The sequence below is a fragment of the Chiloscyllium plagiosum genome, chromosome 16 (genome assembly GCF_004010195.1).
Source record: "Chiloscyllium plagiosum isolate BGI_BamShark_2017 chromosome 16, ASM401019v2, whole genome shotgun sequence".
Taxonomy (NCBI): domain Eukaryota; kingdom Metazoa; phylum Chordata; class Chondrichthyes; order Orectolobiformes; family Hemiscylliidae; genus Chiloscyllium; species Chiloscyllium plagiosum.
This window is the reverse complement of record NC_057725.1, coordinates 16,847,031-16,864,794: the sequence shown is the minus strand read 5'-3', so window position 1 is coordinate 16,864,794 and position 17,764 is coordinate 16,847,031.

Sequence of the window (17,764 nt, the reverse complement as noted above, 5' to 3'; positions counted from 1 at the left end):
ACAAAGCTGGGAACAGAGTTCTCCGTTAATATTACCTACAAAGTGTGGTCCATTGTCCGAGCTAATGCACGCAGGTATACTGAAGCAGGGAATTATTTCCTTAAACAAAATCTTCACCACAGTCTCAGCAGTAGCGTTAGGAGGAGGGTAGGCTTCAATCCACTTCGAAAAGACATCAGCAATAAGCAAAACACATTTATAGCAACTCAACTCATTTCTACAACTCAATGAAGTCCAGTTGAAGGCCGAGATTGATAGATTCTTGTTGTCTCGAGGAATTAAGGGCTATGGGGAGAATGCTGGTAAGTGGAGCTGAAATGCGCATCAGCCATGATTGAATGGCGGAGTGGACTCGATGGGCCGAATGGCCTTACTTCCACTCCTATGTCTTATGGTCTTATGGTCTTATGGACACCTAACATCCTCAGCCCCAGAATTCAAAAAATCACACCCAAAGAAGAGAGTGATGTCATTAAAAATAATGAACATTCGAGTATGTGTAATAAAGATTGGAGTTTATCATCTCCAAATTATATTGTTCAATAAGACCTATAAATGAAATCAATTCTGCTTAAAAATAAACAGCAGAATGCAAAAGGGAGTTACAGTGCAGTTTGAAACAAAGGTTTTGAGCTTTGTCCCTGCGTTTGTCTTTCCCTAATCAGAGGATCTTATTTGAAGTACATGAAAGATAGTCCTGCTGTAATGAAGTTGCCTGCTGCAATCTAACATCTGTAGTGTATGACCTACAGCTGTAAATCACCAATGGTTCACTTTACATGAGTTATCATTGATCGCTTACAATCTTTCAGCAGGTCTGTATGCAAACTTTAGCAAGAGTATTAATTTTCCACACACTGACAAGGAAAATTGTTTGAAGTGAAATTATGACTTCATAATGTTATCTAAAATGAAATGTTACATGATGGATTTTTGATTTTCTGCAGAATGCTCGGTACAATTTTAAGTCCTTATATATTAGAAGAAACAGAAGATCCTTCTTTCTTAAAATATAATGATTACACCAATGATTTCCAACATGAGCAAAATCAATTCAACAAAAATACATCCCGACAGGAATTAATGACTGTGAAAACTGGCCATCCAACTTAAGAAGACAACTAAATTGCCAAGTGCCTTGATTGCTGGACTAATGCTTCAGACTGGAAAGTAAAATCGTATCCCACATTTGTCAAAATTTTACTTATAGTAGTAATTGTAGATTTAATAAATGGGATAAGATGGACAACTCTACCTCTATCAATGTGATTTCCTTATGTGAGTTTGTTTCCCGATAATGCCAGGAAAATCCCAGAGGGGTGCTGAATATTTTGCAAAGGGAAAGGGTAGATGCAGAATTTATCTCTCTCTATTGTATAAGATCATAAGATACAGGAGCAGAAATTAGGCCACTTGGCCCATCAAGTCTGGTCCACCATTCAATCACGGTTGATAGGTTTTTCAACCCCATTTTCCTGTTTTCTCCCCTTACACTTTGATCGCCTTAGTGGTCACAGCAGGGCATGAATGAGAATATCCACCTTTCTGGCCGAACTAGAAGGGTCTTATTGAGTAAACAAAATAAAGATGAATGCACTGCAGCAACTATTTACAGATTACATGAATATGATCTACATCACGACAGAGACTATGCGAAACATTCTAATCTTGGGTCAGCCCCTGCCAGTTCCTACTTTATTCTCCCCAAGTGACATCACTGGGAAGTACATTCTACACTCAGTCTACCATTAACTCTTTTTGATCCTTACAGACCCATATACAACATTTCTCACCAAGTGCTTTCCCCTCATATTATTATTGTTATACAATAATTTATGATTTACATTTAACACTGCTCGATTCATACCTTCTCTGTGTCGCAGTCTTTGATGTTACAAATTCATACAATTTCAAAGTTTTTATATTCATCCTGATTGTGTTTGCTTTGGACTTGGAAGAATGTCAATTTGTTTGATAGAAGTTAGTTGACTTTGCCTTCCAAATGGTCTGAGAACCATTGTTCTGTCACCAGTTTATAATCTTGTATTTGTTTAATGCAAGATTTGTGGCGATGTACATTTGTTGTTTATAGCTGGTGATGTGATCACTGCTCTAGTAAATGACTTTTTTTCTTTGCAGTAGATGAGATCTTTACACGTTGTTTGTCTTTTCTCAGTAGTGTTCTCTGGAGTTGTATCTACCAAACCTTCAATTTATTTGGTGGAATTTTGTTCTTGCTCCACTCCGAGTCATATAGCTCTCTACAGCACAGACACAGACCCGACAAGTCCAACTCGTCCAAGTCGACCACATTCCTAAATTAATCTAGTCCTAATTGCCAGAATTTGGCCCATATCCATCTAATTTCTTCCTATTCATTTACCCATACGGGTGCCTTTTAGATGTTGTTATTGTACCAGCCTCCATCACTTCCTCTGGCAGCTCATTCCATACACGCACCATCCTCTGTGTGAAAAAGTTGCCCCTTAGGTCCATTTAAAATCTTTCCCCTCTGACCTTAAAACTATGCCTTCTAGCCTTGGACTCCCCCACTCTGGGGAAAAGACCTTGGCTATTCACCCCATCCATGCCCCTCATGATTTTATAAATCTTAATAAGGTGACCCTTCATCCTCCGATACGCCAGGGAAAACAGCCCCGGCCTATTCAGCCTCTCCCTATTCCTCAAAGCCTTCCAATCTTGTAAATGTTTTCTGAACCCTTTCAAGTTTCACAACATCCTTCCTATAGCTTGGAGACCAGAATTGAATGCAGTATTCCAAAAAATGACCTAAACAATATCCTGTACAACCTCAATATGACCTCCCAACTCTTAAACTCAATACTCTGACCAATAAAGGAAAGCATACCAAATGCCTTCTTGACCATCGTGTCAACCTGCGACTCCATTTTCACGGAACTATGAACCTGCACTCCAAGGTCTCTTTGTTCAGTAACACTCCCCAGGACCTTACCATTAAGTGTATACAGTCCTGCCAGATTGCCTTTCCAAAATCCAACACCTCACATTTATCTAGATTAAACTTCAGCTGCCACTCCTTGGCCCAGAGTATAATATCCCACTGTACTCTGAGGTAATCTTTTCTATGCACTACATATCTAATTTTGGTGTCATCTGTTAACTTACCAACCATACTTCCAATGTTCACATCCAAATCATTTGTATAATTGACAAAAAGCAGTGAACCCAGCACAGATCCTTACGGCACACCACTGGTCACAGTCCTCTAGTCTGAAAAACAACTCTCCAACACCAGCCTTTGTCTTCTACCTTCGAGCCAGTTCTGTACTGAAATGGTTAGTTCCCCCTGTATTCCATGTGATTTAACTGTGCTAACCAGTCTACCATGAGGAATCTTGTTGAATGCTTTACTGAAGTCCACAGAGATCACGTCCACTGCTCTGCCCTCATCAATCCTCCTTGATACTTCTTCAAAAAAACAGATCTGTGTTGAAGAAAGTAGACTTAGTTCTGCAAACTTCTTAAAAGTGTTAGGTTTCTCCTTCATCCTCAATGATTGAATTACTGATTAAACCATCTTGATCACTCCTCAATTGTGCTAGCTGAAGATGCTTTATTCTTTATTCTTGTTGGGGATTTTTCTTTGGAATCTGTGGAGAGCAGATACTTTGCTTCACTTTGTCCGTTCTTAAGCACCTCAGCTTCTAGTGGTAAATTAGAATTTGGGATTGCTCATTGTCCATTCTCCTGTGTGATAAGGTGACTCGATTCCATTGCAGATGCTTCCATTGTCTAACAACTTTATATCCTCTTGAGTTATGTAGCATGTTCAGTAACTGTCTCAATGCTTACACTTCTCCAAATCAGGATGAAGGGCTTATGCGCAAAACATTGATCTTCCTGCTCCTCAGATGCTGCCTCACACACTGTGCTTTTCCAACACCACATTCTCAACTCCATATATTATACCCTAGTTCTTTCTCCCAAGGGTAGGGACAGAAAACATAGGCCCCAATACTACTCCAGACCCAGGCTCCTAGTCACACCTCTGACCTGTGTACGTTCATATCCTAGGCCATGGACTTCGGTTACTGAATTTTGATGTGTCCCTCTCCTGTGACCTGATTTCTGCCATGAAATATCACTGATAATGAATTATTTCTGGCATCCCATACACAAAAACATAGAAATAGGTAGGCTATTTGGCACTTTGAGTTGGTGTTGATATTCAATATGATCCTGGTTGAGCATCCAACTCAGAATCCTGCTTTCTCCCCATACCCTTGGATTATTTCAGTCCTATGAACACCTTCTTGAAAGCATTCAATGTTTTGGCCTCAGCTGCTTTCTATGGCAGAAAACTCCACAGACTCAGCACTCTCTGGGTGGAAGATTTCTCCTCATCTCAGTCCTAAATGGCCTATTCCTTATTCTTAGACTGTAACTCATACTGAGACGCCAACAATTGTCATAACACAGATTGAATTAATGCAGGTTCATTTGACACGAGTTCACCTACTTATATGAATTAAGATACATTTAAATAACTTATAATGGTAGATATTTAATAATCTCATGCAATAAGAGATTGGTTATTCATCCAACTCCTTCATGATCTTGGTGCCTTTGAGAGGAAACCATGATATGGAGGTGGAGGAGTTGGACTGGGGTGGACAAAGTTAAAAATCACACAAAAACCAGGTGATAGTCCAGCAGTTCTATTTGGAAGCACTAGCTTTCAGAGCATTGCTCCTTTGTCAGGTAGCTACCAATTAAACCTGCTAGACTATAACGTGGTGTTGTATGATTTTAACTTTGAGAGGTAAGGCTGACTATATTGGTTGCCCATCATTTTGTTCTATCCAATAAAACTGAAAACTAGCAATGCAGATAGATTGTTTAAAGAGCCAGGACTATAGTCTACAGCAATCATAGAGAAACATCAGTCTTTTCCAATGTTTCCTTCCAGCTCAACAAAACCCATTGGACTGTTTCATGATCAGATACAGCCTTTGGCTTTAAATATGCCAATATTTACATCATTTTCAGATGGACTATGAATTTACTCTATGATTATTTTAATCATACAAGCATGAAAGTTTCCAATTTTGAGCAATAGTCTGTTCTGATTCGAATCTCTCCAGTATGCTTGAGTGTTTTTGTTTGGCAGGAAAGGGAGGGTGGAGGGGTGGCTGGTTTGGCAGGGTACTCAATCAAAACCATAAGGGACTCATTTAGTTAGCAGCTTCTTTCCCATTCTGGACTTCCCCCAAACTTACTATTCTAGGTGCTAATTTATCTCACCATGATGTTCAGAAAACAGCCAAAATCAGCACGGATCTATTATAGGCACTTAGTAAAGGTGTAATTATTGTGATGCATGCAGCTGTTCCCTCTGAGTCAAAGCATTGAAACAATACACAGTGTGATAGCTTCCTGCACAGAGACAGCAAGTGTTTGCTGACCATATTGTAACTGTACTTGTGCAATAAGTGCTAACTCATATACAACAATTGAAATGTTTCTGGTGAGATGAGTTCTGCTACTATCAGCACTACTGATAAAATGGCACACCTTAAGGAAAACCAAGTGAACCTTTCATTGCAACATCAGGCTTCAAGAAGTGTTAGATTTAGCATTACCGAACCATTCGGTCATTAGGCTAGTCTTGGGCCTTGGTGTGTGCTAATGCACTAAAAACCAAACATTTGGTTTGCCCTTTTTCTTTCTTGTTGATTCATGGGATATTGGGCATTGCTGTCTATATCGGAATTAATTGCTCCTCCCTAATAACCCAGAGGGCACTTAAGAGTTAACAACAATGCAGTGCCATATAAGTCATAAGCCATGACAATAGGTCAAGTGTGGGATGGACCAAATAAGGATGATTGGTTTGCTTCCCTAAAGGACATTAGTGAACCAAATGGGCTCTTATGTCAATGGCTACTACTCTGCGGAGTCAATAACTCCACAGAGACTGGTATCTCATTACCAAGTCACCTTTTATTTACACATGGAGAATCCTTGACACTCATCCAGCTCCCTCAGAGACAGCTCTCAGGGTGAAAAGAACCTCTGACACTCCTGCTTATATCTGTCAGCTAGTGCTCCCTGATTGGATCAGATTAACAGCCCCACCAGGGAACTTGTACTTTATGAGCTCCAATAGGCAGACCTCATTCCAAACATGACAGTAGCTAATTTATAACTACAGATTTTTAAGAACGCAATTCAAATTTTACCAGCTGTAATAGTGGGATTTGAATCCTTGTCCTCAAAACAGTAGCAGACACACACACTGATTCAAACATCGCTCTCTGATTAGGCAAGGGCCTCCCGCTGAGTGGTGATGAAATTTCTCCTCATCTCAGTCCCAAAACGTTTATCCCTTATCCTTAAACTATGACCCCTAGTTCTGGACTTTTCCATAATTGCGAACACACTTGCTATTATTACGAGATGGGGTAAACCCTCCTGCTCAATCTAACCCAGCAACACAGAAAGAATTTATCTCATACAGTAATCTGTGAAAATTTGAGCGGCCAAGAACTATTTAAAGTAAAATCAACTACTTCATTTCTTAAATTATAACAGGGAAAAATTAACTAACAACTATTTACAGCTCCTTCCTCTAACTTATCTTTTATCTTCCTCTTCTACAATACTTGTCCAATAACCACCCACTCCCCCCTATGAAGATTTACAAACAAAACTTCTTATCTCAAAACTAGGCAGCTTTTGGTTTTTCTGTGTATTCTTGTCTTCATTTCTTCTTTTTGTGGATTCTGCTTTACAGGTTACTGATCTATAAAGGTACCTTTAAGAGAGCTATTTTCCTGCAGTGGTTACATGCTGGTAGCTTAGCAGTTCTCCTCTCAACTGTTCAATTTTCCCAGTCTTCTACCCCCAAAGCATCAGATTGTGTTGTTGGTTTTTAAGATTGTCAACATACTCAATTCAAACTAGATTAGAGTTTTGTATTTTCGGGTTATACTTTAAACTGATTGGCCAAATTTGAATTTGTTTTTGTCTCATAGCAACTTTTGTTCTAAATCAAATATACATTGTAAAGTCTTCGACACTTGGTGTGCTCACTAAGTCCTTCACTCTCTTAAAGGTACAGTGCACATCTACATCTTCATAACACTGTCTAGTTCTGTTAGGTTTTGATTAGATTCCCTACAGTGTTGAAACAGACCCTTTGGCCCAACTAGTCCATACCGACCCTCTGAAGAGTAACCCAACCAGATCCATTTCCCTCTGGCTAATGCACCTAACACTATGGACAATTGAGCATGGCCAATTCACCTGACCTGCACATCTTTGGACTGTGGGAGGAAACCAAAGTACCCAGAGGAAACCCACGCAGACATGGGGAGAACGTGCAAATTCCACACAGTCACCCAAGGCTGGAATTGAACCTGGGATCCTGGTGTTGTGAGACAGCAGTGCTAACCACTGAGCCACCGTGCCACCCCAATGAGATTTTCTATGAGATTCCTCCCCGTATTCTTCGAAACTCCAGTGAATATAATATTAAACAACTCAATCTGTCCTTATTGGTTAGTCCTGCCATCCCAGGAATCAATTTGTAAATACATTTACTTGCCTTTTTGTTTCAGAACTCTTGAATATACAAATTAGGCTCTACAACATTGTTAGCTTTGAGGAAACATTGTATTTGAGTTATCATTAATTAGGCTTTCATCCCAATTATCCTGCTGAAATTTCCTTCAGCAACTTTAGCAACACTTTTTATTGCTGTGTCCATAGTCACTGATACAGTCCAAGATAAAATTGTTTCTGCTGTTTCTCACCCACCCCCACCTCTGCTTTTTCAGTGAATGTGTGTAGAGACAGACAATTTGACAATGACTGCTGGCAGTGAGTCAACATGTGACTCATTCTTAGTGAAGTCCATGACAAAGCAATGATAGCCAGATTGAGGTGGAATTCTCTTTCACATTCCACTTGAGAAATTAAGGACTGCCAAATATTCTGACACAACTTTTAGAATACCTAAAGTTGATGTTGAGGAGGTTTGAGTGATTTGTAGTACTGACGTGTCTTCACAAAGGCAGCATAGTACATAACTGAAGAGAAAGACAATGCCTTTGTGAGAGCATAACCCAAACAAGGAGGACCAATGTAACTTTGAACAAAGGTTATATATTTGGCTGCAAACTAATGAAACAGAAGGGGAGGATTATAGAATTACAGGATAGTTTTGGTGCAGAAGAAGTTCTCTTGGTCATCACATCTACACTGATTCTCTGAGTATTTTGACTTAATTCAAAACTCCTGCCTTTTCCCCAAAACCATGCCCCTTGTTACTATTTAAATTTATAAAAATCATTCATGGGATGAGGGCATTGCTGGCTAGGCCTACATTTATAGCCCATCCCTAATTGCCCAGAAGGCAGTTAAGAGTCAACCACATTGCTGTGGATCTGGAGTCACATTTAGGCCAGACCAGGTAAGGCTGACAGTTTCCTTCCCTAACGGACATTAGTGAACCAGTTGGGTTTTTCTATGAATCGACAATGGATTCATCATCATCATGAGACTCTTAATTCCAGACTTTCTTTAATGAATTGAAATTCCACCATCTCCTGTGGCAGAATTCGAAGCCAGGCCCCCAGAACGTTGCCTGGCTCTCTGCATTATCAATCCAGCGATAATGCCACTCGACCATTGTCTCCCCTGCATGTAATCATCCAATGAATGCCCACTTGAATGCCTAAATGGAACTGCCTCTAGCACACTTCCATTGTGCTCGAATTGTACCTAAAACCTGGATAGCTCACTGTGTAATAGATGGCACTTTCGTAACTCACATCAGTTTCTTTTGAAAAACATTTTAAAAATCTTGTTGTCACTTCTTTTAAGATTTATCTACTTAAGATTTAAAAAAACTTTGATTAGATCTTCTATCAGCCATTGTCTCTCCATTGGAAAAAGCCTCAACTGCTCCAATGCGTCCTCACAGCTGATGTTTCTCATCTGTGGAACCATTCTTGTAAACCTCTTCTTTGCTTTCTCCAATGCATTGATTTATTCCATTCCCAGCCCATGCAACTGCTTGCAGGTCAGTTAGTTTAGATGGCGAAGCAGAATGATGCTGACAGTGTGGGTTCAATTTCAATGACTGAGATCATTAAGAAGGTCTTATTTTCTCAACCTCATCCTTCACCTGTGGAATGGTAATCCTCAGTTTAGACTGATAAGCACTTGTCTCAATCTAATGAGAGAGTAGCCCTACGATCCTTTGGCAATATAACTATACCCATAGTGTGTTATCCAGAAATGGACACGGTATTCCAGCTGAAGTTAAGGCAGTGCCCTATAATTGGATCAACATAACTTCCTTATCCTGTACTTCCTACCCCTATTAATGAAGCTGAGAATACTCTATGCTTTATCAACATATCTTCTTTCCTTCTGCTGCCACCTTTAATGATGTATACATAATACATCCAAGTTTCTCTGCTCCTGCAAACCCATTAAGAATTGGATGTTTTATCATAAACTGTTTATGTTCTTTTTACCAAAATTGTTCCCTTATTGTTCACAGCACTAAACCTCATCTGCCATGTAGCCAACCACTCCATCAACTTGTCATTTTTAAAAAAGTTCTATACTGCTCTCCTCACAATTTGCAATTTGTTCAGGTTTTGCATTGTCTGAGAACTTTGAAATTTTCCCCTGCACATGGTAAAATCTGGATGTCTTTATCTTTCTGTATTTTGACTGTAGAATAAGAACTGTTTTAAAACCAAGGTTTGTAAAAGAAATTGCACTTTTGAAAACAAATCACCGAATCTCATTTTGACATGTGTTTACACTGCTGCTTTGTAAGAAGTGGGGGAGTTGAGATAAAATAGCATGGCATTGTATCTGTGCAGAGTGAATTCAGCCAGCGCCAGGTAGCTGATTGGTTTATGCAATTGTGATCAAATGTGGATGCCAAAAAGTATCAGCATGGTGACAATTTTCTGATTGTTCCTGACCAGCTGAACACTTGAGTGTGTGTGAATGGTCCAAAGGCTGAAGGGTTTCCAAACTGGAAAAAACAGGGTCTTTCTCATTGCGGGAATGTAATCCAAACCTGGACAGAGTTAGTTGTTCTTTCCCGACATTTGTTGTAACCTCTTGCCTCTGACGAGTGACTATGAAACTGAAGAAACAATTTGTAAATACCCTCAGTCTTTGGCAAAGATCTGGAAGGAGGGAATTTGAGAACAGAAAGTCCCAGGAAGGAAAATCAAAATCTTAACAAATCATGTGTACTTGTGCTATTGAATTGCATTTCCTTAGTGTTTTCCTTTCACATCCAAAACCCCTTTTTTTTTGTTTATCTGTATTTATCTGTATGTATATGTGGGATTTTAAAATAGGGTTGATGTTTTAACTAGTAGAACCATAGTTCATTGCTGTTTACTTTTGATTATAATTCACTTATTGTAATTAGCTATAATTCTTGTTAAGTACTAGAACCTGGTCAGTGTTTCCTGATCATCTGATTACATTAACCAGGGACTTTGGCTAATTTGATTAAATCATTAACATTTGTGGTGACCCTGGGAATAATGGGGCTGAAGAATCGGTGCACTTTCCCAAGGGGGTCATAACAATATATTGAGGGCTTATCCATGACTATTTTGTAAAAGAGACATCAAGGGTTTGGGTGTGCATCAAACAAGGGTATAAATGAAAAGAAAACACCATGTTTTGTACTGCAAGTAAGATGTGGTACTGGAAATTGCAAAGGATTTCCTGCAGGTGGCAAAGTTGTCTCTGACAGTTATAAGTGAACTTCCAAAAGCCAGGTTAACTGTAAGTTGGGGTGAAATTCCCATATAAAGATGAGAAGGTAGACATGGTTGAAGTGGAGCGCACTTGGTTTAGTGGAAGCACAGGGTTCTCTGGGTAGTAAAACATTGGAATAAGATGATATTGTGTTATGGTCGAAATAGCATAAATATGAGAATAAATTAAATCAACGAGTTGAAGATGGAATTCCAAAGAATAGAAAAAGACAAAGAAAAGGAGATGGAATTTAAAAGAATAGAAATAGAAATGAGTAAACTAGATTTACAATTGCAAAGAGACAGAGAAGTAATGAGAACACTGATATTAGTCTAAATACCATGTTTTTCTTTAAAAACAAAAGATCCAAGATGATGATTTAGATTATGATGGGGAGCACCTAAGTAATAATCTAAGTAAGGACATTTTTAAATCTGTACAGGCCCTTCCAACATTTAAGGAAAAGGATGAGGAGGCAATGTTTATGTTTTTGATGAAATAATTAAGAAAAATAAATTTAGCAAGAGAAAACTGATCACTGTCTACACAGAATAAGTTGACAGGAAAAGCACAGGAAATTTATGCTTCACTCTGAAAGGAGGTTTCCAGGAATTATAACACGTTATATTAAAAATAAAGCCACAATGTAAACACAAGCTGCATTTGAGTTGGTGTCTGAGGCATATCGGCAAATGTTGCAGAATTTAAGGAAACAGCAGAATTTGAGGGGGTTAAGCAAAGTCACTTAACAGATCAATACACACATTAGAAAGAAGCTAAAACCATGTCTGAAGTTGTGAGAGAGATTGCTTTGTTAGAGGAAGTTAAAAACTCACCACCTTCCACAATAAGAATGCAAAACAAAAAGTGCTGGAGATCACAGCAGGTCAGGTAGCATCCATGGAGAGAAAGCAAGCTAATGTTTTAAGTGTAAATGACTTTTCATCAGAGCTGAAGTGAATTGTGGAGGGGGCAGCATTTATGTAATAGTTGGAGGGATGGTTGGTGTTTAGAGTGCTGGAGGAGAAAAGATGTTGATAGTTTTCTCTCCACAGATGCTAAGTGACCTATTGTGATCTCCAGGAATTTTTGCTTTCAGTTCAGATTCCAGCATCTGCAGTAGATTACTCTGACAATAAGAACCCATGCTGAAGACTCAAAGGTTACATCTCCTGTAAAGGCAGGAATAATGGCTGATGATCATTAATTAACCAATAAAACTAAACCTTTATTCCTTTATTCTCATAAATTCAAAAGAGAAAGAGAATGATGGGGGTAAAGGAAGGTAAGTAACCTGGGTAAGGAACAAATAACTTGTAAGATCAAGACCAACACCATAGATCAGAAAGAAAATTATTGGGGGTGGGGAAGGTGGAGGTAAAACATTAAAGGCTGAGATATCCCATTGTAACTACGTGGGGCACATTAGTTCAGAATGCTGGAAGTTGTAAGGAAAACTGAGTATGAAAAGGCAAATCAAAAGAAAATTGCCACGGATTAAATTGCAGCCTTAACTACAATGAAGAGACTGGAGGTAAAAAAACTGCTGGAAGTGCTGAAGAATTGCAAAGGGTAAATAAAATATATAATGGATTTTGTTTAAAGCAAAGATCTTTCTTCAAAATATATATTCAATCACATAATTATATTAAGGGACATGAGGCTATTCAAAGAGGAGAAGGATTTAGTTTTCCTTACATTGAGTTCAATGAAAACTGAATGTTGATAAATGGGATGCATGGAGACTGATCCTGGATTCTATTTGCACAAAGACCAATGGATTTGTAGCAGTCTGGGTAGTTAAGAGGTTAGCCATAAATGAACTTGCTTTTTATCTGGAAATGATTTGGATCGAAAGGAAGCTACAGCTTCACTTAGAGTAATGGAATGTGGAAGTAAGACTAAAGTCATTGAACAGTTATAAGAGCAGGTTCTGTTTTTTTTTCCATTGTATGCATTAACCATAGCAATGACAAATTCCAATAGCAAATAATGCTATAAGCGATGTAATCCCTTACCAGGGCAGTGTGCTTGAAATGAAGCGTCGTTATTCCCGGAATTGACACAAAAGTCAAATCAAATTAATAAAGTGTGCAAAGTTTCCAAGTTACTTAAAGCAACAAATACTGGAGATTACAATGGGTCAGGCAGCATCCACAGAGAGAACAAAGCATTCAAAAGATCATTCTCTGCCAGTTCAAACAACTCCAGTAGAACACCACTACCAAACCCATCTTCCCCTCTCTCCCCCTATCACTATTCCACAGGGATCATTCCCTCTGGAACACCCTAGTCCATTCATCAACCACTAACACCACCATCCCCCCTTCCCAAGGCACCTTCTCATGTAACCACAGAAGGTGCAACATCTGCCCTTTCACCACCTCCCTGCCCAACATCCAAGGGCCTGAACAGTCTTTCCAGGTGAAGCAGCATTTTGCCTGTACCTCTTCCAATCATGTGTAATGTGTTCGCTGTACTCAATGTAGCCTATTCGACATTGGAGAAACCACACACAGACTGGGTGACTGCTTTTCAAAACACCTCCAGTCTGTGCACAAGCATGACCCCACCTTCCCGTAGTTGGTATTTTTAACACAGCATCCTGCTCACATGCCCACATGTCTGTCCTTGGCATGGTACAGTGTTCCAGTGAATCACAGCGCAAACTGGAGGATCAACATCTCTTTTTCAGACTAAGCACTTTACACCCTTATGGACCTAATATTGAGTTCAACACCTTCAAATTGTGAACCAACTCCCATTCCTTCCCTTTCTTTTAGCTTAACTTGTTACTTTCTCCATCACCATGTCTTCTCTCCCCTCCTGCCACCTCAGTGGGACTGTCTGTCTTTCAAGTCTGACAGTTGGACACACCATTGTTCTACCATTCTCATATTCCCATCACTTAGTTTGAACGATCAACATCTTTTCTCCCTTAGCACTCTACTCCATCCCCTCTCCTCCACCGCTCACCCCCCACCCCCCACCACTGCTCTAACTAAAGCATAAATGCTACCCCTTCCACGCTTCATGACAACTCTGATGAAACGTTAGGCCAACTCAAAATGTTAGCCTACTCTCTCTCCATGGACGCTGCCTGGCCCAATGTGATCTCCAGCATTTGTTGTTTTCAGTACAGATGCCAGCATCTGCAGTAATTTGCTCTCCATGTTCCTTGCTGAAACTAATACAACAGGTTTCTGTACTTAACAAGAAATATCATTCAATGCAAAAAAGTGATGTCTAGCTACATCAACAACTATAAACTGCTAACATATAACACTACAATTAAAAATTCAAACTGTACTTCTTGATCCTCATCAAACACACGTACAGACTAACACAGTCAAAGAAAACAAGAAGCATTGGTGCAGTGGGTGGAAGAAAAAGATTGGGGACACAGACTATTTGGATCATCCTCTCAATTTGATTATTTGATGAGTGTCCTTTTCATTTCCCATGTCATTGAGTTCTATGATTTTTTCTGTCTTCACATGCTCTCACTTCTCCCCAGGGGGCACAAGATGATTGATTTACAATTTATAAACTTTCTGACTTATTGGTTAAAAGAACAATATACAACAAGTCTGTTGTAACAAAGTTTGTTGTAACAATTGGCTTTCTTCAGGTTTTATTTTCTTGAATAGAGAGAGAGACACAGAGAGAGAGAGAGAAAGAGAGAGAGACCCTCCATATGCATTTTTTTGTAGTCTGAGTGCTTCTGCCAATATCGTTGACATCCATAAGCTGTTCAGCTACACAGAAGAAAATCAGATAATTGTTGTCAGGCCTTTGGTACTTATAACTGATCACAACTCCACAAATCAAAAATCAGAATATACTCAACTAATTCCCACATTATACATAGACCTCTGAAGCTGGGCTGTCTCCTCTTAAACTATCCCCACAGCTTGCAAAGCAACAATGTAAGCACAACTTACCATGAGTTTCAGGAACTTGCGAGTTAGAATTGCAACAATCTCTTCCCCAATCTTTTGTTGTACAATTAACCTTTTCCTAGTCTAATCCACAATAAAAAAATAAGTAAAATAAGTATATGGTCTTTACAATAGTTGAAATTCTATTTAATAAGGATAATTTGAAAGTATTATTTGTCATGTCTTTGTGAATTGAAGCCCTGGGAACAGATCCAAAATGAATCATTTAGCATCGACAGCTCATGCTGAAGCTGAGGCTGATGGAGTTCTGGAGTGCTATTATATTAGAAAGAGTTTCTATTAGTTTTAAGTGGAAACATTGTCACATATCTGAGGATGAAGAGTGGATGCTTGTTTATTACATTGTAGTACCGCCCAGAAATGAATAGGGGAAATTATGAGTAACACTTAAATTCTTTTTTCAGGACTTTTGGGAACATAGAGGGAAAAAAAAATCTGTAAATGGCATTTTACTTGGCTAGGACTTCACAAAGATACATTGAAATTCTCTAAAGCAATTCATACATGTCAGGTCATAGGAATACCTCTGCATATTATTTAACCATCACTTTTGATTGCCCCAGTTTTTTAATAGATATTTTTATGGAAAATTTAACATATTTTTTACAAGTTTACAAATAAAAAACCCAAGTATAAACATTGATGTACAATTAAATCTTAAATAAATAATAACCAAAATTTATCAAACAAAAAAAAAGATACCAAGAGAAAAAAAACAAAACTCAACTAACTACTAATCTAACTTACAACTAACCAGAGTGTATAATTAAGTCTCTTACATTATTCAAAGAAGAGAAAAAAAAACTGATGGATAACACAGAAATTGGGTCGTGAGATATATGCTCAGAATGTATTAACATCAAATTGTAACAAAACCTGTATTCATGCGGGATTCCTCTCCCAAGGGGCCCTGGACCAGCCAGGCTCGCCATCTCAATTAAATAAAAGCCCTTGTTAGGAGGGCCGAAATATCTGTATTTATGTAATTCAAGAAAGGCTGCCATATTTTATGGAATAATTCGGTCTTTTGGTGCACCATATTTATAAGGAAGTCAAGGGGAATACATTCCATAATTAATCTGTGCCAATTCGAAAGTCCAGGGGGTCCCTCAGCCACCAAGTTTACCAAAATATTTTTCCTTGCACAGGAAGAGAGAATAGAAAATAATCTCTTCCTGTGCATATCTAGGGAGGATAAGTTTGAAAAGCCCATAAGGAGAGATACAGGGTCCACTCTAATTTCCGTTCCTAAGATTTCTGTCAGAGCACTTGCTACTTTAGTCCAATATCTACGGATCTTATGACAGGTCCATAAGCAATGTACAAGAGTGCCCACCACTATTTTACATTTGGGACACATTGGAGATGCTCCTGCCTTAAATTTTGCCAATCAATCCGGTGCTATATGGGCCCAATGAAGTATCTTCAACTGAATGGCCTGAGTTCTGTTGCAGATGGTGATTCTACTGGTGTTTTCCCAAATGTCATTCCACGTTTTTATAGAGATTTCCTATCCCAAATCCTGATCCCATGTTTTAAGCAGATTGTCCATATCTCCCGATACTTCATCATGTAGTAAATGATAAATAGTGCTGACGGAAGATACCCCACTGGCCATAGCACTCTACGTTCTCTATCTGATTTATAAAGGCTATCTAATAACGTAGTCTTCATCTGTATGCAGTCTCGAATTTGGAAGTATCGAAAGAGGTCTTCATTAGATAATCTAAATTTCTGACACAGCTGTTCAAAAGACATCAGGACCCCTTCTTTAAACAGATCCCCATAACATGAGATACCCCTGGATCTCCAGGGTTTGAAAGTGACATCTGTAAACTCCGGTTGAAATCCCCATGCTCCCACTATCGGTGCATAGGGGGATGTTTTATGTGAGTTGCCCTCATTTTTCCGCATTATATTCCAAGCTTTAATTGTGTTTAGTATTATAGGGTTTTTATATTGATCCATGATGATTTTCCACTTGTCTGAAAATAAAAGGTTAATAAGTGGGCATTTTACTTGAGAAGCCTCGATGTCCAGCCAGATTGATTGTGGATCAGACAAGACCCAATCAGCTATGTAACTTAATAGGGAACTTAACTGATATTTCCTAAAATCTGAGAAATCCAATCCTCCCCTTGCCTGTGGAAGCTGTAGCTTCTTCAGCTTAATGAGGGGCCGTCTATGATTCCAGATAAAGGAACCCAACCAGCCATATAATTTACATAGTGCCAGCCTCGGTCACATCACCGGAAGCATTCTCATAGGGTATAGGAGACGGGGCAGGACATTCATTTTAATTAGTGCTATTCTACCTAGCCAGGAAATTGGAAGGTCTCCCCGTCGCTGGAGGTCCTGCCTTAATTTTTCCAGTAAATGCACAAAATTAACCTTGTATAACTGACCAAATACTGGGGTAATAAAAATGCCTAAATATACAAAACTCTCCAGGGACCACCGAAAGGGAAAGTGGGATCCGTCCACTAAGTGGGGTATCATAGCAAGGCCACCCATTGGCATAGCCTCTGATTTTGAGAAATTAATCTCATAGCCTGAAAACACACTAAATGTATTAATAACTTGAATTAAGCAAGGCACGGACATCAGGGGATGACTGAGAAATAGAAGAACATCATCTGCATAAAGGGTAATTTTATGTTTACCTGTACCGATCCTCGGGGCCGTTATATTCGGATCAGCCCGTATAGCTTCTGCTAGTGGCTCGATTATTAGCGTAAGTAACAATGGCGAGAGAGGACATCTCTGACGGCAGCCCCTATCCACACTGAAGCTATCTGAGCCTAATCCATTGGTAATCACAACTGCTTTGGGATCACTATACAGTGTTGAGACACATTTGGTAAACACCTTTCCAATGCCAAACCTCTTGAATGTGTAAGACAAATATGACCATTCAACCCTGTCGAATGCCTTTTCCGTGTCTAATGAGACTACTACACCTGGTATCTTTCCCTGATGGCAGGCTTGAATCACATTCAAAACCCTTCTAA